The 25,415-nt window shown below is 34.3% G+C and overlaps 1 long non-coding RNA gene across 13 annotated transcripts in view; it reads right to left on the bottom strand.

Moving 5' to 3' along the window:
• Window positions 1–23,614, bottom strand: part of LOC145011472 (uncharacterized) — a 33,558-nt gene extending 9,944 nt beyond the window's left edge. Inside the window, exons 1-7 of one of the 13 annotated variants that reach the window (XR_013664120.1) lie at window positions 22,842–23,614; window positions 22,544–22,717; window positions 22,279–22,457; window positions 21,850–21,950; window positions 21,637–21,746; window positions 21,501–21,562; window positions 21,078–21,253 (exon numbers count right to left, since the gene is read on the bottom strand). This is a non-coding gene — a long non-coding RNA (uncharacterized LOC145011472). Of the gene's footprint in view, window positions 1–21,077; window positions 21,254–21,500; window positions 21,575–21,636; window positions 21,747–21,849; window positions 22,458–22,543; window positions 22,744–22,841 lie in introns of those variants that run through there. The other 12 variants (XR_013664121.1, XR_013664122.1, XR_013664117.1 and 9 more) reach the window with 12 other exon arrangements.
• Window positions 23,615–25,415: the final 1,801 nt, after the last annotated feature.

Raw genomic sequence — 25,415 nt, 5'->3', positions numbered from 1 at the left:
TGTGTACTAGAACAACTAACATTATATATATATATATATATATATATATATATATATATATACACACACACACACACACACACACTTTTGAATCTATCCGGAATATGTAGAACATCTTCGAAGTGTTTTCCTAGTTCTGGAATGGTGTCCATAACATAGTCCTTGTAGTTCATAATGGTGTCCGAAACATAGTTATTTTAGTTTGAAACATGCAACAAAGGTCTATTTTAAATTCCTTTCATGATAGCATGTTAGAACATATGAAGTAATTATGACTATAACCTGCAAACCTAAACTCGACTAGGAAATCATGGCCCGTTTACACACACCAGAACGTGCGGCCATGTTTAGGGCTTCCTGTTTGGTGCTTATGTTAACATGTCGATAGGTGTAGAATATCTATAACATCCGGAACTTAAAATGTATTAATTGTATTATTATAAGATTAATGAATTGAATTGGTTTGGGCTTGGACCATTGGGTCCTTGTGATTAGGATGAGAAGTGTTGTACGCAGGGCGTACTATGCCATGTACACTCAACGTACTCATGACATAAAGACGTGGACGCCATGCATGTACGCCCAGCGTACGCATGCAGCCTCTAAAACCCTAAAATTTAGGGTTTGATCCCTATATAAAGAACCTTATGCCCTTGGTCCAGCCTCCCTCTCACCTTTAAGCAGTTCTCACGAAAACCCTAATCCTTATTTGTGTGTTCTTGTGATTTGGTAGCCATTTGAAAGCATTTTGGTGTTTTGGAAGAGAAGGAAGTTGAAGAAGGAGCAAGGACATGAAGAGAGCTTGTAGATCTAGGAGATTAGCACTATTTCTGACTCATTTGAGGTATCAAGCTGCAAACGTGACCATTGCATGCTTAGTTGTAGTTTTGGGGTGTTTTATGGGTTATTTTGTCTCCATTTTTATGGTTTCTTATGTATTGATAGTTCCAGACCATTTTTATGTTTTATGGGTGTTTTATGGGTTATTTTGTCTCCATTTTTAGGGTTTGCACCTTATTTAAAGGACCTTAAGTCCTTTCCCCCAGCCTCCTTACCACCTTTTGACGTTCAGAAGCAACCCTAATCGATCCAAACCTTATTCTTGAGAGTGTGAGAGGCTAAAGTGTGGTTTTGGTGCATTTGTTGAAGAAACTTAAAGATTAAGAAGTTTGGAACGAGATGAAGCTTGTAGATCCAGTATCTACATCGTATAGGCTTGCATTTGAAGGTAAAAAGTCCTTACCTTGACCTTCCATTTGTTAGATCTCTTCTTATGTGAGAATATGGGCATTTTAGTACAAAATGGGATCACTTTCGAATTTGAGCTTGTCATAAGGGCATGGTGTCAGATCTGGACTCCTCTAGGCCCTTACAGACATAAAGCCTCAAGCATTATGAAGCTTTGGCTCTCCTTCATGTCCAAAACCTTCTTCTAAGGCTAGTATGAGTGTTTTAGCTTCATGGGGCATTACATGCACGTAAAGTTACCAACTTTACGTGACAATAACACCCTATGAACCTAGATCTACAATTTGGAGTTTTGGCTTCACGTAAAAGCATCTAAATGATAAATGGACTGAAGTAACTCAACGAGTTGGATAGTAAACTTGACGAGGTTAAACGGGTTTTCCCATCTTCTGGATTATGCATGAACTCGGCAAGTTAGAGAGGTAACTCGACGAGTTGGTTAGGGTTTTCCCAACATTCTGGACACTGCATGGACTCAATGAGTTGTTTAGAAACTCGGTTAGTCAACCAGAGTTTTCACGATTTCTTGAGTTCTGTAGGAACTCGACGAGTCAGTGAGCTACACTCGATGAGTTGGGTCAACATGGACTGTTGACATTGACTGTTGATTTTGACTTTGACCAAAGGTTGACCAGTTGACTTCTGAGGGTATTTTATGGAATTGGATCCATGATGGTTGTAGGTGTTGGTGTTTGGAGCTGCATTTAGACAGTTTGACATTTCAATTCCAATCGACATTGTGAGGTGAGTTGTCCTCACTATACTAACAACGCCAAGGCACCAATGTCAACCCTTTTTGGATTGTTATATTGGTTATTACACGTTGATATGCTATGTTCGTGACCTGTTAGGTCGGTATCTTGGTATATAGGATGATGCTATGTTAGTGACATGTTAGGTCGGTATCCTGACATATAGGATGAAGTTATGATTAGTGATATGTTAGATCGGTTTGATTGTTGTACATGCTAGCTAGCGTTTGATATATGTATATGTCGTGATTGTTGTAACGCCTGTGTTTCGGGGCTAAGCATTAATAGATGATGTAATAGTATAGGTCAACTATTGTAACACTTTTTGAAGTAATAAAAATGAAATATTTGAGTATTATGTGAATTAACTTATTTGTAAATGTATAATAAATAAAAGATAACAATAAGCGTCAAAATTAAAGTGTTAGATGAACCCGATATCTTCACATAAAGTTGTAGTGGTCGAAACAAGGATTTCGAATATATAAATAATGCCGAAATCCGAGTTATAACGAAGAAGTTATGACCCATCGAAGTTTCGCAACAGAACCGATACGACACTGGGAATCGTAAATAGCGAATTTACGATAGAGTGAATTTTAGCTTTAGCGATCTAAACAAAAGTCGTAGAATACGTTAAATCAAGAGCGTCCATAAAAAAGAACGTCCAAATATGACTTCGTATGAGGAAGTTATGATTTTTCGAAGTTTCGGCTTAGCAGTGTACATCCCGAAATTCGAATATTAGATTGAGCGGTTTTTAGCCGACACAACCTAAACAAGAATCGAATATCTCGTTAATAGTAGCGTAACGATAAAACACAAACGAAAACAGATGTCGGATGAAGAAGTTATGGATTTTTAACGCACCAACCCTGTTCCTGCCTGTTAATATAACTTTTAAAATAAAGTCAAAAATAGCCGACAGAGTCTAAACGAAAGTTGTAAAGTACATTCCCGCCTACGCGTGGATATAAAGAACGTCAAAAACAGAGCTCGTATGCGAATGATACGAATTTTTGAAGTTGGTACTCGGATTTATGAAGCCTAATACAATGATGATGATGTGGCCGAGTCCCAGCCGTCTAATGCTGATCAAAGAACTCGCTTCAGATCGCGACACATAGCCCTCGTAAACGCCCAACATCCGAGCTCGGAACGCGCCACATACGCGATCCCTTCCTCGGTCTAGCTTCGCCCATGTCGCCCCAGCAGTTCATCGACACGTAGGTACGACTTCGGATGTACGCACTGCGTACTTCGGTTCTACGCCCCGTGTAGCGAGGCCTCTTGGCCTATAAAAGGGAACCGAGGGCAGCCTCATTCTTCACCCATTTTCCTATCTTCTCTCTAGTTTCTTTCTCTCTCTACCACCCCTAAGCCTAGGTAAACCCCCTAGCATCCGAAGGAAGCCCCGAGGCTCTCGGAGTCCCGAGAAAAAAGGGTCTTTCGGTTCGGAAACGCTGCTCCAAGCAAAGTCCAGTTTTCTATAAAACCCACTGTAAGTGAGCTACGCCTACGCTATTTTTATTATAGTTTTTAATTAACTATAGTAAAGTTATTAGGACCTTATGGTAATTACTTCGACTATTATTATGGGTTATATAAGCATCGTTTAAACGCTTATATAATAGTAATAATAGTTAGATTATTAATTAGTCTCGGTGAATAATAGACTAAACCCTAGTGGTAATGATACTAGGTTATGTCAAAGGAAATTGTTTCAAGAGTAACGAAGCACTATCTAAGTTCGGAATCGCCAACTTAACAGGTTAGTGCATATTTACTTTCATCTTACACATAGATATGAAGTATTTTATATAAATTACATGCTAAGTGTGCATTTTATCTGAATACTTGTTGTCTATAATGGATGAATGATTTTATACATGTTTTAAATGACTTAAAATGTATATGTATTTTATATCTACAAAAATGTTGGGGTAAAACATGGGTATATGTACTAAGACGATGTGTGATAAAATGATGAGAGTCCTCGATGTTGTTGTTGTTGATTCTGTCATCTAGCGGAGTATGAATGACGACCACGAACTCTTCTAGACACCCAGTGGAACGCTAGCAGGCTCGCAACCTGTAGGCGTTTGTGAACGATGTGTTCACCGGTGTACTCCATCCCCCACATGGTTGCCTTGAGGACATTTATTGCTGAGGAATCCCCATAGCATTAGTGTCCATCCTGATGATCGATCCTTAGTCTAGATCCCTTATGATAGGTGTTTTAGGGATTTAATGTGAGGATAACGGGAACGGGTAATCGGGTTATTGTTGCTTGATGAAATTAATAAACTTATTTATTATGGGTTAAAAACCCTATGTGCTCACCAAGCTCCCAAGCCTGACCGACTCAGTTTCATGTATTATAGGTAGTGGCGCTCGAGCATAGATGTGATGTTTTGGATGAGGGATTACGGATATAGGCCTGTAGATATGAAATAATGTACTAAGGCTTATATTGTATTGTTTATGCTTTTGATCTATATCGAACATGACATCCCTAGTCTTTTTAATGAAATACATTTCTACATAAATGCTTTGATAAATCTTTATCATACTTTTATTTTGGGAACAAATTCCGCAACACTTTTATGTAAAATATTACTTTGATTTTCAAACAAGCATAAACAAAATCGGTCTTTTCTGGCCGTGAAAATGGGGATGTCACAATTGTATATGTGGGGTTGGGTTGATATGGACATGCATTATGCTGAAGGCCAACAAACCCTGGGAGGACAGGATAGACTGCAGACCCATTAAGGCATATCAGTCAAGCTAAAGGCCCGGAGAATCGTCCAGACAGGCTGAAGGCCCGAGAGGGTGGACCAGATATGTTGAAGCATATGAGAGTGGGCCAGATAGATTGAAGGCTCGGTGAGGGCGGTCCAGTCATATTGTAGACTCTATATGCATGTTGTTTGTTTGTTATGATATGTTTATATTTGTATGGCATTGGTATTTTGGGGGAAGCTCACTAAGCTTCGGGCTTATAGTTTTGGATTTTGTTTCAGGTACTTCAAATGATCGCGGGAAGGCGAAGGCGTGATCGTACACCTCCTCGTATTTTTATGATTTGATTTCTAGGATACTTTGACATGAAACTATTTTGAAAATAATTTGTAATAACTATTGGTTTTTGAATATTTTAAAAATTTTTGAATTGGCTTGAATTTTATGAATGCTAAAAGTTGGTATCTTTCACACCCCGAAAATCAAAGGCGGAAACATTTCTGGGGTGGACTACCACGTTGTGTATCAAATCCAATGTACATAGTAATCACAGTAAACAACCATTACATTACATATATATATATATATATATATATATATATATATATATATATATATATATATATATATATATATATGAAAGTTTACATTTGTTTCAAAAGTAAAGTAATACAAAATATACATATGCATCATATTAACAAAAGTTGAGACGAGTCTTCCACACACTCCGTCTTCACCAAAAGGAGATCACCGGGTACCTGTCTAACTTGGACCTGAGAATACAAGTGGTTTGAAAATCAGCATAAAGCTGGTGAGTTCATAAGCGGTTTTGTTTTATGAAAATGTATCGACTTCCTTTAGTTTCCGAAAAGATTTGTTATCCAAGAAAATCCCATATATTCTTATGTGAAGTTGGTTTAGTTATCATTCCTTACCAATTCGATTACGTGTTGTGTTTTACCCCAGGAAAATCCCATATTTTCCAAATTGTAAGATCAGTTGTATATCACAAAGTATAGTTTAACACACAAAACTATATAATGAGAATCTTGGGATCACTATCCCGAAAGAGATATAAGATAGTTTGACACATATGAAAGTACAGATTTAAGATCATGGGACTATCATCCCGGACTAAACACGAGATAAGTTGATGTATATATGAAAATATAGATTGAAACCATGGGATCACTATCCCGGATAAGATACAGATTTGGAAATCCATGGGATCACTATCCCGTATAAGATATAGATACAAAACCGTGGGATCACTATCCAGTATAAGATATAGATACAAAACCATGGGATCACTATCCCGTATAAGATATAGATACAAAACCATGGGATCACTATCCCGTATAAGATATAGATACAAAACCATGGGATCATTATCCCGTATAAGATATAGTTAAAGACCATGGGGAAAGACATCCCGTACAAGTTACAGGTATAAAACCATGGGATCACTATCCCGAACTAGATACAAAATAGTTTGATAATGCCATGGGATCACTATCCCGAAAGAGATATAGATTTAAAAACCCAAACTGTGAATAAACTAATATTAATACATGTTGTGAGTCGGGTAACCATGCTAATACGACAACGTGACCTCCTTGACGTTTGTCAGACGTCGAAACGATATCCAGAAATTTGTCACCCCAGGCGTGCCCGCCTAACTGTAGCTAGCAGTTAAGGTGTGGGATTGTCAGTCCCGAATAGATCTATTCACAAATTTCGCGCTCTCCCTCCAGGAGACTCTGGTTACACTTCCGGGGAGGATTTATTAATCATCCATAAAGGGTAGTGACTATCTCACAAACCAGTACTAAACTATTCACAGGTTTTTCATACGATAACGACATACAGAGGATTATGAAACATAGTACAGTAAATATAGATACATACAATGAAATTATCTGACAATACATTCAAATGATACGGAGATAAACTGAATCAGACATAGTTTATCTATTAACTTTATATAGACATCAGCATATGATAGAAAGAACAGTAAAGACCCCCAAATTATTCCCATAATAATTTGATTAGTTTGATTGTTTCCTTAACTAAAATTCATTTAGTTGTAATTGATAAATCATTCCTTATGCTCAGCATAATACATAAGGAGTAAAAGAGTTTATAAGTTGGTCAGATATTGTTTGAAACATATCAAATCGCGATAACACTCCGATACAAGTGTTTGGAGGGACCCGGGTGGCGTTTAAGGACAGGAATTGAAGCGAGGGACTTGGGACTTGAGTTTACTCCCCATGAATAAACTTATACAAGAGTTTTTGGTCTAAAACACCCATTCCCCATGAGTTTACGGCCGTAAACTCATGGTAGGGTGGTTTATGACCAAAAACTCTTGTATAAGTTTATTCATGGGGAGTACACTCAATTCCCAAGTCCCTCGCTTCAATTCCTGTCCTTAAACGCCACCCGGGTCCCTCCAAACACTTGTATCGGAGTGTTATCGCGATTTGAAGCAATTGTCCCTATCCAACAATCAATCTAAGTCCTAATTAGATACAAATGTGTATCTTTACATCATAATTAGGAACCTCGTGTGTTTACAAGTCTCGGATCAACTCTTAGCATCCAAACTGTCTCATATCTCGTCTGGTGAGTTCATACCCCTACGGCTTTTTCACTGTTTTCAATGTTTTCAGGGGGGGATACAAGCAAACTATAACTGTTTTCAAATCATAAAATTGATATGTTTCAAACAATATCTGACCAACTTATAAACTCTTTTACTCCTTATGTATTATGCTGAGCATAAGGACTGATTTATCAATTACAACTAAATGAATTTTAGTTAAGGAAACAATCAAACTAATCAAATTATTATGGGAATAATTTGGGGGTGTTTACTATTCTTTCTATCATATGCTGATGTCTATATAAAGTTAATAGATAAACTATGTCTGATTCAGTTTATCTCCGTATCATTTGAATGTATTGTCAGATAATTTCATTGTATGTATCTATATTTACTGTACTATGTTTCATAATCCTCTGTATGTTGTTATCGTATGAAAAACTTGTGAATAGTTTAGTACTGGTTTGTGAGATAGTCACTACCCTTTATGGATGATCAATAAATCCTCCCCGGAAGTGTAACCAGAGTCTCCTGGAGGGAGAGCGCGGAATTTGTGAATAGATCTATTCGGGACTGACAATCCCACACCTTAACTGCTAGCTACAGTTAAGCGGGCACGCCTGGGGTGACAAATTTCTGGATATCGTTTCGACGTCTGACAAACGTCAAGGAGGTCACGTTGTCGTATTAGCATGGTTACCCGACTCACAACATGTATTAATATTAGTTTATTCACAGTTTGGGTTTTTAAATCTATATCTCTTTCGGGATAGTGATCCCATGGTTTTGTTTCTATATCTCTTTCGGGATAGTGATCCCATGGCATTATCAAACTATTTTGTATCTAGTTCGGGATAGTGATCCCATGGTTTTATACCTGTAACTTGTACGGGATGTCTTTCCCCATGGTCTTTAACTATATCTTATACGGGATAATGATCCCATGGTTTTGTATCTATATCTTATACGGGATAGTGATCCCATGGTTTTGTATCTATATCTTATACGGGATAGTGATCCCATGGTTTTGTATCTATATCTTATACTGGATAGTGATCCCATGGTTTTGTATCTATATCTTATACGGGATAGTGATCCCATGGATTTCCAAATCTGTATCTTATCCGGGATAGTGATCCCATGGTTTCAATCTATATTTTCATATATACATCAACTTATCTCGTGTTTAGTCCGGGATGATAGTCCCATGATCTTAAATCTGTACTTTCATATGTGTCAAACTATCTTATATCTCTTTCGGGATAGTGATCCCAAGATTCTCATTATATAGTTTTGTGTGTTAAACTATACTTTGTGATATACAACTGATCTTACAATTTGGAAAATATGGGATTTTCCTGGGGTAAAACACAACACGTAATCGAATTGGTAAGGAATGATAACTAAACCAACTTCACATAAGAATATATGGGATTTTCTTGGATAACAAATCTTTTCGGAAACTAAAGGAAGTCGATACATTTTCATAAAACAAAACCACTTATGAACTCACCAGCTTTATGCTGATTTTCAAACCACTTGTATTCTCAGGTCCAAGTTAGACAGGTACCCGGTGATCTCCTTTTGGTGAAGACGGAGTGCGTGGAAGACTCGTCTCAACTTTTTTTAATATGATGCATATGTATATTTTGTATTACTTTACTTTTGAAACAAATGTAAACTTTCATATATATGTAATGTAATGGTTGTTTACTGTGATTACTATGTACATTGGATTTGATACACAACGTGGTAGTCCACCCCGGAAATGTTTCCGCCTTTGATTTTCGGGGTGTGATAGATTGGTATCAGAGCACTTAGGCCGTAAACTCCTAAATGTGATGCATTTGGTGTGTTTAAGGTCTCCAAACCATTTTTAGATGATTCTAGGATTTACCACAAGGACATTGGTTGAGTTTCAGGGCATTTGGACATGTTTAAAGACACTTAATCCCACATTTATAGGAGTTTACGGCCCAAGCACATGCCTTGGCCGTAAACTCTTATTTTTCCCCCAAAAATGATGTTTCAAGTGTCTAAATGCAATTATCAATGTTCTATAATTCATAACTAAGACATATAAGTGATTTGGAAGGGTTTAAGGGCATGAAACCCCTAGATATATGAGTTTACGGCCCAAGAATGATCCTTGGCTGTAAACTCCTTCAAACATCACAAAGTTCATGTTTTAATTGTTTAGAATTCATATCTTGAAGCCATTTAGCCATATCTAAGTCCCAAACTTGTCAAGGAGGGGTTTAAGGGCTTAAAAACCCACTTAATATGAGTTTACGGCCAATGAATGCTCCATGGCCGTAAACTCATGAATATGGTCATAAATCATGTTTTGAACTTGAATTTGAAGGCTAAGGAGGTTACAATACAAGCTAAGGAAAGTACCTTAGAGATTTGAAGCCCTAAATTTGAGTTTTGGACCCTTAAACTTGGATTTAGGAGAGAGGTTAGAGAGAGAGTAGAGAGAGAAGGAAAAAGCTTCAAATGGATGCTAGAACACGTTTATATAGGTCTTAAAACTTGTACGCGGTGGAATTCTACCCGATACCGACGTTAAACGCGGCTTTTGGTCGCACCCGATTAAGTTACCGACACCCGGCGGGGATGTTTCTAAAACTTATGAAATAATTATTTTCGGGCTAATTACGTGAGTTCCTGAGTGATTTAGACACTCATTAAATTAAAATAAACATATAAGTTCAAATAATTATCCCAAAGAGAAAACGGAACGAATTTGATAACGGCGACCTTTCGGGTAGAACGGGTTTTGGCGACGAACAATTTCGGGTTGTTACAGTATCAAAGTCTTGGTTTGAGTTAATTTGAGGAAACACTTATGTGTATCCATTCTCAAACTAAGGAAAATAACTTAAAATGATTATTTTCAAATGGTTTTCAAAATACTAAAGGAGGATGCAAGTGTACGATTAGCCGGAGCCACTAAGTAGACCCCAAAATACCTTATGGATTATTTGATTGTATGATATGTTAGAACAACATGCTAGTACTAGGCTAGGGATCTTCTGGAATAACATGATAGAAATTGCCTGAATATATGATGTCTGATAGCCTAGGGCTTTTCCATATATGAAATTGACATCATTATAATAGTTAATTAGTGTATGCATCATAGTTGTACATAATTACGATCTTATAGACTGAGAAACTTTGCTTTGGCCTTATTTCCTGTTCAATTCTGATTAGGGGCTTAGGGTAGGATCAAATATTCGAAATTCTATAAGGTCCAATGTTATGTATATAATTATCATACACAAGTAATGCAGGGTTGGTGAAAATTTCATGGATGAGTCGTGTGGGATCAGTCAGCCAGTTATGACATATTTAGCCTTCCTCTAAGTGTAAGGGTTGAGTGCTCGCTATGTGTATGTCTATTTTTAGGGCTTTGAGATAATACTTGAGACAAATATGGGTAGGTGTAAAAGGTAGTATGGGCCCGTACTACTGAAAGTATAGGATCCATATGCATAGCAAAGAAGTCACAACCCTTAGGGTTTAGTTGGGAGTTAGTTCCTCGTTATTTATGCAGATTATCTGATATATTCCTGGTGTATTTTCAGTACGGTGGTTACGAGGAGATTTGAGACCAGATCCTGATTAGGATCAGGAGCTGGCAACCAGGATAGGCCAGCATTGACAGAGGATCGCGTCAGGGAGATCATCCTGGGGGAGGTGGTCGAGATTGTCTGGGGTCAGATTCCGAAGATGTTTGGGTCTATCAAGACCGCCATGATGGATCATTTTGATAACAGATACGTAGCTATTGCTGAGACTACGGGTGCTGCAGCCTCCGCAGCTATGGCGACTACAGGTACGGGGGCAGGTCGGACTTTCCAGTATCGGGACTTCGATAACACGAAGCCCCTAACTTTTAATGGGATTTAGGACTCGATTATAGCCATGAGGTGGTTGTGTGACATGGAGAGATGTTTCTTCACGTGCTTATGTCCTACTGATCAGAAGGTCAGATGTGCTGTGAACTTACTGAGGTTCGGGGAAAAGGACTGGTGAAGGTTGTTGTTAGGGACGTACATTGATGATTAGAGAACTACAGTTACTTGGGAGCAGTTCAGGGATATGTTCCACACTCGCTACATTCCACGGGTCGAGCGGGAGCGGTTAGCTCAGGAGTTCTTGAAGTTAATACAAGATACTGAGATGGTGACGGAGATCACTCGTATGTTGACTGAGAGGGCGATGTTCTGCCCAAAGTTTGCTTCCAACAGGCTCAGATGACACGTTATCTAAGCATGATCAAGATAAACATCTGTCAGTTTGTTGCTAACCAACATTGTCATACAACGTTGGAGTTACAGGAGGCCACTAGGCGGCGTGAGCTTGAGATCGAGTTACAATTACGGGAGTAGAGGCAGGCCCCGACATAGACACAGTCGGCACTAAAGTGGTCTAAGATCCCTGATCCTAGGTCGGGAGGCCAGCATGGACGCACTTGCGGCAAGTGCAGGAAGGGTCACTCGGGGGGTTTGTAGAGCTGGTAGTATGTGCTACAAATGCAGCAAGGAGGGGAAATTTACGAAGGATTTCCGACTGCCAGCCCCGGTTCAGGATATGAGGATCTGCTACCACTTCCATCAGGTTGGTCACATGAAGACCAACTGTCCACAGCTCACTGCCAGGCCGACGCAGGCTCTAGCGCCGGCTACACTGAGGATTACTGACGGGAGTCAGGGTAGAGCAGGACCCTGAGGGATCAGGGACGCGCCTTCTAGCTTACAGAAGAGGAGGCCAGGGCAGAACCAGATGTAGTTGTTGGTATGTTTCTATCCTTTGTCTTACTGATTATATTTTTTTTATGCTTATATGTGATGTACCATGTTAGTTACATTCTTAGTGAATTTCGTACCTGCTTTGGTATTGTTTGACTTGGGGGCGAGTCGGTCATTTGTCTCTCAGTCATTCGGTAGGGAGTTCGGTATGCCAGTAGGAGAGCTAGATTTTCTGTTGCGAGTCTCTATCGCCAACCAACACGGGATTTCCGCTTCTTCAATCTATTGGGGTTGCGTGTTGAAGATCTTCAGTGTACCTTTCTCGATATACTTCATTTCAATTCCCATGGGGGATGTATGTGTTATTATGGGATGGACTGCTTTAGTTGCTTCAGTTCCATGATCGATTGTGAAGGCCACCGGGTGCTAGTTTGAACCCCAAGTGGGGGAGAACTAGTCATTTTTGGGGAGGGCACCAGGTTGGGTGTAACATCCCATTTAAAATAGAGTAATTAAATAATAAACCCGGAACCTTGAGAAGTAATTTTATTATTATTTTATATTATTATAGCCCAAAATCAAATAATAATTAGCAGGGTATTGGATTCGGGAAGCCAAATGACAAGATTTGAATCTCTAGGGGTTAACGTGTAATTTCAGTATTTATTTTGGAAAGGATTATAGAAGACAGGGTGTAATTGGTATCTTTTTGACTTATCCTAGAAGGATTTATGGAAACAGGGGCTAACGATTAAAATTTGGACCTATGTTGAAAAGGTTTTGTAGAAGGAGGGGCTGTTGCATAAATTACGGATTGGATTTGAAAGGGGTTTCTGGAGTAAGGGTAGAAATGGTAAATGTTGGATCGGAATTGAAAGAAAAGGGAGAAGGAAGGACCAAATGTGTTGTTATGGAATGAAGTTTGAAGGGATCGGGTATATAACCTACCACCTTCTCTAACCGAAACCCTAACCCTAAAAAGAATGCAGCCGCCACCTTATGTCTCCCACCGGCCGCCACCCTCTTTCGTCTACATCCAGCGCTGCCAGTCGTTGAAACACCACCCTTGAACCCTGTGGTCGGTGACGACTAGGACTCCCCGAAGAATTTGTGAGCATCTCTTCCACCTCTCTGTCGTTCTTTTTTTCTTCTTCACTTTTCTATCACCGTTCACAGCTACACTCGGCTGTTGTCGGTACCTTTCCGATTAACGCTCGCTTTGGAACTCGTCCCACAGCAGCTAGCCGTTGCCGCCACAGCTTGTACCACCAACGAAGGAGACTGTTCCATCGCTTTTTCCCTCTGAATGCCATGAGACACCACGAGGGTGGCTGTGTTTGGATGTTGTTTCACGTCGTGTTTCACATGTGTCGACCTTTTTGGCAGGAATCAAGATAACCCGCCACCACCACCACCGTGAGGTAGTGGTTGTCATCTTCAAACACCAAAGGCCACCAAAATTTGTTTATTGAGTGTATAACCCGGTGGTAGCATCCAGAATTCTGAGTAAAGGCTTGCTGGTGTGTGTGTGTGTGTTGCTGCCTGATTGGGAAACAAAAGAAATGACGACGGCCATCGTGAAACAGTCGTTGCCACTGTCGTAAGCCACCAAGTGGGTGGATGGACCCTTTAAACAAATCAGAATCGTGTGAGTGTGTGATTGTAGATGGTGTTTGATGGTCGGAAAATAGAAAGGATACCGACCATGGCCGCCAGCCATGGTGGCTACCACCATCTACCACCGTCAGCCACCATAAGGTGGTTGTGTGTGTGTGTTTTATTTGGATGTGTTATTTTTGGGTTAAAGCATAGTAAAATGTAATTTAAGATTAGAATAATGAAAAGAAACTTATAACCACCACAGTGAATTGGTGGCTGCCGCCAACAGTCGCCATGTTGGGTGGCGATGTGCTTGTTTGTGTTGGATTTCATTTGGAATGCTTGGAAATTTTCTAGCCAAAAATCATAACCACCACCATGAGATGGTGGCCACCATTGTAGGCCACCGTTGACCACCACTACCCGAGGTGGTAGTGGGTGGTCCCTGACTTGTTTAACTCTAACGGGACCAATAAGGCCCTAATTTACCTAAAAGCCCAACCATGTGACAAATGGGCTAGTACTTGGGTTGGAAACCCTAATGTCATGAAACCATAATTTTGGGGATTTGATTAGGACCCATACTGGAATTATTTAATAAACTTAAATTTTTAATTAATAATCATTTGCAAACTAACCTAAGGCAATATTGGACTTAATGGAGTAAGTCCTTAATAGGTTAAGTAGGAACACTTAACCCTAATCGTCATTTCATGTGAAAACCCTAATTTCACTTGGGCCTTGAGTTGGGCCTTTCTATTGGACTTTGGTGATTGGGCTACTGATGGGCTATCCAAGAATAAGTAAATTGACTAAAATATTTGGATGGGCTTTAGGGTAAGGCCTATTTGAGGGTTTGGGCCCAATTCAAAAAATTGGGCCATAGATGGGCCATAATTGGGCCTTGAGGATTATGAAAGGTTGGACCAATTGAGATGGCAAATGCTTGAACTAGACTAAGTGGTTGGGCCTTTGGGCAAGACCATGGAGAGGTCTGGGCTCAATTTGGAAATTCGGGCCATATGTTGGGCTTTGGTCCATTGGTTGACTATTGGGCCTATGGAGTGTGAGTTGGAGCTTGGGCTCAGAGCCCAATTATTAATTGGGTGTTGTTTTGATGTTGACAACTCGAGAATCTATCAACCAGCAGCTGGAGTTTTATCCGTGGGACTTCAGTAGTGTGAGGTGAGTTTTCCTCACTATACTCAAGGTTCGAAAGCACCAAAGTCGGCCCTTTTGGATTGTTATCCTGATATGTTATGCTTTTATGGTCTTATAGATCAGTATCTTGGTAGATAGGATGGTATTATGCTATTATGATATGTTATATCAACATCCTATTAGATAGGATATTATTATGTTGTTATGATCCGTTAGATTGGTTTGTCTGTCTTTAGATTGTTATGTGATTATCTGTTATATGTACACATGTTTGATTGGTGGTTGAGCATTATCTACTTTGTACGAAAGCCAATAGACCTGGGCATTCCATATGATGGTTGTGGACCATGAGTATTCCATCCCGATGATGATTGAACTTGTAATATGTGGGCATTCCAACCCGATGATTGTGGGCCGAGGGTATTCCATCCTAAGGATGATTGGACCTGTTATCTATATATATATATATATATATATATATATATATATATATATATATATATATATATATATATATATATAATGGTAAATCTAAAGCCCTCTTATGAACAGTGCTTGCTTCTTATTGGTCCATAATTTTTTCCATTTTTTGTTTGGTGGGTTTCTTTTAATTTTTTTGATTTTCCATTCTTCATGATAGTGGTTTCTACGTGTTATCTCCTCAAAAAACCCACCGCCCACCGCTCATAGGCACTACCTCTTCATACCCAGTTTTATCTCGATGCTTCCCACCGCCTCTCCAAAACCCTTCGTCTCTCTCTGAACTCATCGACATCCCTTCTATTTGACCCTACATATTGCACAATCTTCCACCAGTTGTGGTCACGAGACCAAAAAAAAAGGAGGTCATCCGCATATGGTAATGGTGCCGACCACCGGAAAGTGCAGGGGTTGTTGTTATTCGGGGTCGGATAGTTGTTCCATTCAGCTTCCACCAGATCCTGCTTCCCTAACCCGTCCCATTCTTACCATGTTTTGACTCACCGTCATTTCCTTCCAATAACATTTCCTATTCATTCAGGTGTGCTTCCCACCGTCTTCTCATAGCCTTCAATACACTATGATTTTATTACACTATAGAATACTCTTGCCGACTGTGACTTCGCACCATCTTTGCTAATTTCACATTCCACCTCCGCCAGTATCTCAGTGATACGTATGAATCGTCTTAGATTGTTGAGAGGAGAAACAAGACCTCCGGTGGAAGTCCAGGAATGGATGGTTTCTTCTTTCTTCTAACTACACCATCACACATAGACCTCGAATTTTGCAGTCCTCATATGATCCAACGGAGTTTAACGACGATAATTTCAGTCTACACATAGTTGTCAAAGGTATTATTTATATTTCATATCCGACCTACGGTTGCCAATCTTTAATTTCTTTCTTCATTCTCTTACCGTGTTTTTAGGTGTACGCCTTTAGTTGACTAATTTTATGGTCGTCCGTGTTTTTGATTGCCACACACGCACAAATATGGTCTGACATATAGGCTTAAGAACAACTACATAGATTCAAAGGCAAGGTTCTATAATTTTTTGTTCTTCTTTCTGTTTAATTTGTTAATAACAACATGTACTAGAGATGAGCAAAAACCGAACCGAAAACCGAAAAAACAAAAAAAAAAAAAACGACATAACCGAAACCGAAAAACCAAAACCAAAGCAATAAACAACGGTTTAGGATTGAATTTTACAAAAACCGGAAAATAACGGTTTGGTTCGGTTTTAATGTGTAAAACCGCCCATAAAAACCGATCCGACCCACACATATATTATTTATTATTTTTTAAACTTTTAGTTTTAGACTTTAAACTTTATCCCATTAGTACTTTATGTTTATTTTCAACAAACTATTAATGGTGATAAACTTTGATCTTTTGAACACTTTTATGATTTTAGAATACTAGAATCCGTACTCTTTATTTTAGTATAGATTTAAAGTAGATACAATACAATTTATCGCTACGTACTTTCACCGGGTTTGAACCCAAAAACTAGAAAACAACAGGAGCTTATAAACCCACAGTTTGAAACCAAAAACCCATAAACCCAACCCGGAAAACCGAAAACCGAACCTATATGGGTTTAAAAACCGAAAAACCGACTTTCTACGGTTTGGTTTGGTTTTAGCCAAAAACCGACCCATGCTCATCCCTAACCTGTACAACGAACACATCGCATTAATATATACTAACTTCCTTCTAATTTCTCCCAAATATCACCTCACTTCCATTGAAGTTACAATGTTGTTTACAGGCACTTTTGATTTCCCACATGGAAATACATTCAAAGTTTTTTCTTTTGTCTATCTGGTTTGCCTTCTTTTAGTTGTTTATTGTATTTAGATCCGTTTTCTTCCTGTTTTTACTACATCCGACAACAATGTTCCTTATTCCTTATATAATTCATTCAATCATTCTTTAGGATACAAAAGCCGAGCTTAATATTTGGGTGTCTGTATTCATATATGGGTTTTCTTACTATGCATGTAAACTGTTTACAACTTGCCTCAATGAATAAATATGTAGTCAAATGTGTCCGGTGAACTACAAATTTGTGGTTGAATATGGTATCAATCCAAGTCTGCCATAAAAAAGGATTTGTCTTTTGACTATCTTTCTCAATTGGATTTCAATTTCCATCTTCACAATAAATATGAATTTTAATTTTTATTGAGTTGATATTTGAACTTCACGCCTCGATAAAATGTTGTTACAATCAAGTTTGTACCTTGTGTATTGTCTAAATAATAAACAATGATATTAATGTTCGTTTCTCTTTAATCTAATTCTTTGACATAATTGGCAATCTTTCGTTTTTCATATGACTAACATTGTTAGCGTTAAAATGTAAATCTTATATGAACATTTTTTCGAATCTTGCTCACTTTAGTGTGTTAGGTAATAGCTAAAATATCAATCTTGGTTTAGTTTTTATTTTTCAGGAAAATGAAAGTGAAGATTATGAAATTGATAATGACAATGACAAAGAAAACGATCATCAACAAGAAGTAGAAGTAGAAAAGGAGGTAGCGAATGAGAAGCATGCATAAGTTTTGCCTCAAAAGCAAACTAATAGGCAACTTTCAAAGAAAGAGCCGAAGAAAAAGCGACTTTCTGAAATTGAAGCAGTTCTTGCTGAATTAGTCAATTAGAGATGGTCGAGCAATTTCCACTTATCAATTTTGCACTCTTTTATTAGGATATATATATATATATATATATATATATATATATATATATATATATATATATATATATATATATATATATATATATATATATATAGTTATAAAGCTAGTATTTTTTCTTGAATCTCATGCATTTGAACCCTCATTCTTTTTTCCTTTCACCACATTCATTGGAAACACCCATGATTTTTCAATTTCTTTATAATAATAATTATAATTTGGTAATTAGGTTAAATAAATATCAAATCTAAAGTGTATTCATATATAAATTAAATTTCAATATTAAAATAATATCTTTAATTCTACTTATAAAATATGTTTTTTAACTTTTAACATATTATATTTAATTTATTAGTTTTAATATATTGTTGGATGTAAACCATTATCATTTTAAAGGTATAATTTTTGAACAATTTGTATAAAATACTTAAATTATTAATTAAAATATAACATTATAGGCTCAACTTAAATATAAATTTTATTTAACTTAAACAACCCAAAGGTTATTTTATAAATAGTTAAAAATAATAAATTGTAGTGTCTTTCTAATAATGATTGTAATTTGGTTAATAAGATTAAATAAATATCAAACCTAAAGTGTAATCATAAATATACTAAATTTCAATTTTAAAATAATATCTTTACTTTTAATTATAAAGTTATGTCTTTAAATTTTAACATATTATACTTTATTTATTAGATTTAAAACGTTGCTATATGTAAACCATTATCAATTTAAAGCTACAATTTTTGAATAGTTTGGACAAAATACTTAAATTGTTAATTTAAATATAACATTACAGTATCAACTTATATATAAATTTCAGTTCCACTAAAAAAACCAAATAATATTTTGTAAATATTTAAAAGTGATATATTATAGTGATAAATACAAAAACTAAATTGTAATATTAGTTTAACTACAATATTTCCTATATATATATATATATATATATATATATATATATATATATATATATAATCATTAAAAATTTTCAAATAAGTAGCTTAAAATAACTTATAATAACAATAGTTAAAAATAACTCTATATAAATGATTATATTGTTACCTTTAAAATCAAAAAATAATGTTTGATATTTTAAATAATTATAATAATAGAAATTAAAACATTAAGCAAATAAATTTTTAAAAAAAAATAGTTAAAAATAACAACTATAAATAATATTAAACCATATATAATATTTAATTTTATTGATGTGTAACTCGCAAATAGAAATCATTTAAACGATTGAGATTATGATGTTAAAATAGATTTATATACTATCATATCATATAAAATAATCAATATATTATATCGAATTAATATACGAATTATTATATTAAATTTAACAACAATATTAGTGTTATATTTAAAAATATATATATTTCTAAAAACTTCAACTATATAGGTTTTTATGCGTATTACGATGTCAACTCAAATATTAATTTCAGTTCCATTTAAAAAAATTAAAAAATATTTTGTAAATAGTTAAAAGTGATAAATTGTAGTGATAAAAACAAAAACTAAATTGTAATTTCAATTTAACTAAAATATTTCTTAGATATATTTTTATAATCGTTAAAAATTTCCAAATAAGTAGCTTAAAATAATTTACAATAACAATAGTTAAAAACAACTTTATATAAATGATTATATTGTTAACTTTAAAATAAAAAAACAATGTTTGATGTTTTAAATAATTATGATGATAGAAATTAAAACATTAAACAAATAAGTTTTAAAAAATTAATTAACAATAAAAACAACTATAAATAACATCAAATCATATATTATATTTAATTTTATTCATGTGTAACTCGCGGGTAAAAGTCATTCAAACGATTGAGATTATGAAGTTATAATAAATGTATATATTATCATATAATTCAAAATAATCAATATATTATATCAATTTAGTATATACAAATTATTATATCAAATTTAACAACAACGTTATTGTTATATTTAAAAAATCATATATTTGTAAAAACTTCAACTATATAGGTTTTTCTGCTCAACGCGCGGGCATTCGCCTAGTATGTATATATATATATATATATATATATATATATATATATATATATATATATATATATATATACACACACACACACATCTATTTATTCGCTAAATTAACACAAATATTAAAATTAGGAGAGGAGATTAAACAAAAAAATTAATAAATTTCATATGTCATAATTTTATATAAATAAGAAAATAAGTAGAAACAAAAAGTAAGAAAATATTGAAATTTTCTTATAATTATGTAATTATTAAAAAAATAAAGAAAACATGACAAAGTTGATTATTCAAAGAAAATACTAAATCACTTATTTACCTTGTTATATTACATTGAACTTTTTTCTCAATTTTTTATAAAAAATAAATTGACATTTTTTCTCAATTTATTATATAAAAATATGAAATCTACTAGAATTATTGAAAATTATTTTTGAAATTGGACAACGACTCTTAAATTCTTCAATGGATTTTCTAATATATATATGTGTAAGATATAAAAGGAATTAATTGTGGAAATATTATCATAATTAAATGTGAAATGCATTAATTATGTAGAATATTTTTCATAGTTAATCCATTTTAAACTATTTATTAAGAAATATTTCATATAATTTATACATTTCATATTTAATTATAATAATATTATTCATAATTAATAATTCTTATATGTATCTTATAATACATGTTAGAAAATCACAATAACATCTTAATTGGAAAATTATTATCAAAATATATGTTATTAGTTCACTGCTCAACAAATATCATTTATAGCTTGTTTGACATGTAAATTGATCGATAACTAGAAGGAATTACTTGCGCTGTTGGTGCCGGGTTAGATAGGTTTGCTTAAATGTTGATAAATTTCTATTTTGTGAATTTTGATTGATAACATGGTTTCATTGACTTCAGTTTGAAAGAAATCAAAATGCAACAATAATTTTAACGGAGAGCAGATAGCAACAAATGTTAACATAAATAAAGTTGGAGATTACTAAGAATAGTGTATACATTTGTTGTTGAGAAAGTTTGTAGTTAGGATAGATTATAAATGTTGATATGTAACTAATCAATTGAAAATGAGAAAAAATGTTCAATTCCAGAAGTCTAATCCTTATCTTTCGTTAAGAAATTGTATATTAAAGTTCACAAGTGGGACTTCAATCAACTGCAATAACAACAGATTCAAATTTAGCTTTTAATAGCAACATACTTTTACTATTTTCTTTATTATAGTGTCATACTTTCAAAAAAAAGTTTATTATTTTATTATTATATTATGAAAAATATACCATGTATAGCATTTTATTTTAAAATTATCTTTCTTATTAGGACGTTATATTTTAAATATCCACCTTATTACAACATTTCTAAATATATCGTATAGCATTCATATGTTGTTTTGAGAATTTTACCTAATTATAGCAATTGGTGATCTTCCATGATAGGTTTGCAGCTTTCCATGTGAAACAGATGCCTGGAACAAAATCTATTTCGTTAATCAATATATATTTACTTATTGATATAATAATAATAAAAACATGGCACTACCTGTATACTCATAAAAAATATGCATCTGATCCATGGGTCTTGCAGAATGTCAGTTAAAACATGCTGGTGGAGCTGATAAGGTTTATTTCTTTCATGGATGGTTTCTTGTCCTATTACAGATTTAAATAAAATAAATAATAAGCTTCAATATATCCAACTTTGAAAATATAAAAATGTGTAAAATAACTCAAAGCCACTATCAGTTTCACGTACTGCATTTATTATGCTACTACCTCTTTTTCAACTACCTTCTTTTGTTTTTTCACAAGTGAAAGGGGTTATCTTACAATGCAAAAGTCATTGGTTAATTTATCCTACATTAAGAAACAAAAGGTGTCATAACTCATGAGCAATTTATGTTTTGTAGAGGTATCATTTTTCTTACTTTCTTTAATAATAAACTTTTATATTCTATCTTCATTAAGTCAAGTTCATCAACAGCTGCTTCATAAATCTCATATATTTCTTGTAATTCCTTTCTGAGATTGTTAATCTCTTGTTGTGATTGGATTTACAACTAAAAGGTTACTTTAGGCATTTTTTAAGTACATAAAACGAAAGTATATTGCCTTTGATATTTACAAAGACACGAAGAAGGTTACTTTAGGCGTTTTTCAAGTAGCCAAAACGAAAGTATATTACCTTTGATTTTTATCAATGGCATTAGAGTAACCCAAACTTCACAGCAAGAATGACTATGAGAAAATATAGCCAACAACAAATAGTAAATGCAATATTAAAGTACTTTTCCCTCTTCCTGTTAAATTCTAGACCAGTAGCATTGAAATTGAGGGAGAATGAAAGCAAATACTGACTGAAACCTAAAATCAACCAATATATTAACAAATACACAGAATCAGTAATTGAAAAAAAAAAAATTTAAGAAGGTGAAGTGATTACGATTTACCTAATTGAAATTTGGAGAAGATCAAGATTAACACGCAGCTAATCGATAGATAACAGAGCATGTGAGTGGGAGGATTAATGGCCTTTTGATACATCGGGCAGAAGAAAAACAAACCGATCCTCTTATGTAAGTTGTCTGAGAAGAAGTCAACGATCTGACAGCCTTCCAATAAAACTGAATAAATAAGAAGCAATGAAAACCTGGAAAAAAAGTTGTTTATGTCGGCTGATTTTAGGTCTCCCAATTCCCTATTAACTATAGACGGACTATCCGGTAAGGTTTTACTAGAATAACTTACTGTCAATCCTTGTGAACGATTGTAGCAAATACGAAGGTTACTTTGAATTCATTGACGATGATTATCAGCAAAGTAAGACATCCTCACATCACCGATTACAGCAAATAGTTTCATCAATCAGGTTGTTGGATGCAATTGAGAGAAAGATACAACAAATCAACTTTTGTATATGTGAATTCGAAGAAGGGTTTAGATAGGAAAAAAAGTGGAAGCAGAAATGGCCCCCTCCGTCGTTGTCGGTTTGAGAAGAGTCGATGGAGGAATAAGGCGGTGGAGCAAAAACTGACCTTAGACGGCCGCCACCAATAAAACGTCTCCGTCCTTCAGCGACTCCAACATTGTATCTAGTTGGATTGTCGACTCCAAGAAATAAAATTGATTATAGAGAGACATCAACTGTATTATGCAGGGTGGGGTGAGAGAGGCGGTGTTTATATGATTGGAAGGTGAAGTCGGTGAGCCGATATTTTGAAGTCGATCTCTTTTAATAATAACGAATTGTGAATACAAGAAGTCATGTGATCAATTTTTGAACTCCAAAACTTTCCTGTTCAGCAGAGCAGTAGGAAGAAGTAGCAGTAAGAAGAAGTAAGAGGGCAATAGAAAATACAGCATACCTACAAAAGAAACAGAGACAGGGAGGGAGAATAAGAAGACAACAGTGGAAGACGAAGGAAGAGTGAAGAAGAAAGAAAGAGGAAATAAGAAAAAGCGAAAAATAGTATTTGAGGAAGAGGGCGGCAAGGCGGTAATGAAAACAAATAAAACAGAAAAAAAAAAATAATAAAGGAGAAAATGGATTTTTCATTGTACCCTTAAAATGATGAAGAAAACTTCCATGGCAAAAGAGAAAAGATAAATAAGTTTACTGTAACCAAAAGTTTTAAGAATTGATAGTGTATACTAATTTATAAGGGCTGATAATTCCACTCAAAATTTTTATACCATCCACTTAGTGAAATTACATTTATCCTTTTACGTCCTTTTAGAAACAATAACCCTCATCACCAGTTATTTTGATTTTTTCATTTTTTCTCATTTTGATTTTTTATATATTTTATATGAAAACCTATGATTTCCTACGTGATCTTGTGATCTTAATTGGTTTTCTTTTTTTACTTTTCTTTTTTGTTTAAGTTTAATTTTGATTTTATTATATGTTATTAAAATAAAGTATATATATAAATAATAATAATAATATTTAATAGTTGTTCAAAAAAATATATATTTGAAACAAAAACTAGATATCTTTATATGATTTATAGTGTCATACCAACACCATATGGATAAATCATTATTAGAATCACTTAAATATCTTTATTTGATTTATTTAGTGTCATGCTATAAACTAAAATTTTATTTTATTTATAATCTAAACAGCTATCACCGTCATCATTAGTAGAGTCGAAAATGATGAGTTTGTTGTTCCAAATGCACAACCACAAATAAAATAGTAGTCAGGAGCTAAAATTTGAAACAACAAAAACAACTCTCACAATGTAATAGTGAAGGTGATAACGCATTTCACCCTACTTAGGTAAGATGTTATCCAAGAAAAAAAATTCAAAACAATTCATGTTACAAAAATATTCAAACTAATGCATCACGAAAAATGCTATTTCAAATCACGATCTATGATCGCTAATTTATTTGTGATCGTGATAGTTGTTTAATTTGCACCATTAATAAAAAAAAAATTAATTTCTTTTTAGCTTATGGTATGATTATTAATAAAGCAAATAAAGATATTTAACCGATTTTTATAATAGTACATCCATATGATCATAGTATCATGTATATGATTTTTTGTCTAATTTTTGTTTCAAATATTAAGTATTATTATTATTATTATTATTATTATATCATATAATGGAATGAAATTTAACTAAAACAAAACTAAAAATTAAACAAATTACGGTGTGGAAACCATCAGTTTCCAAATAAAATGTATAAAATTCAAAAACATATTTTTTTATTAAACGGATCAGTTTCCAATTTATAAATAAATAACAAACTATTTATATTATACAAAAAACACCTTAAATACATTCTACCACCATCAACAAAGAATTTTATATATATCCTTCTTAAACATCAAAATATCATATTTACCCAACTTAATTTCTAAATATCATATTTACTCTTTATAAAATTTCTAAATATTATATTTACCATTCATAAAATTTCAAAAAATCATATATGTTCTTTTTAAACATTAAAATATCATATATGCATTTTTTAAATATCAAAATATCGTATACGCACTTTTTAAAAATCAAAATGTCAACGTTAATATCTAAAATATCGTCCATCTACAACATGATAATAATCAACAACAAAAACTAAACATCAAAATATACTTTTCATAGAGAGGGTTGAAGATGAACATTCTTGTTTGTTAAGAGGACAATATTCCAACAATTTAAAAGTTCACATTATGTTATCATAAACGTAAGGATAACATGGTTATGGTTAAAAAATTTAATTATTATAATAATTCTAAGGTATAAAAATAATTATAAAATATTAAAAACATTATAAAAAATGATTTTGACAAATATGATATTTTGAAGG

The sequence above is a fragment of the Lactuca saligna genome, chromosome 8, assembly GCF_052625555.1.
Source record: "Lactuca saligna cultivar CGN05327 chromosome 8, ASM5262555v1, whole genome shotgun sequence".
NCBI lineage: Eukaryota > Viridiplantae > Streptophyta > Magnoliopsida > Asterales > Asteraceae > Lactuca > Lactuca saligna.
Note: the sequence above shows the minus strand (reverse complement) of the source record. Positions and strands in the feature narration are given on the sequence as shown.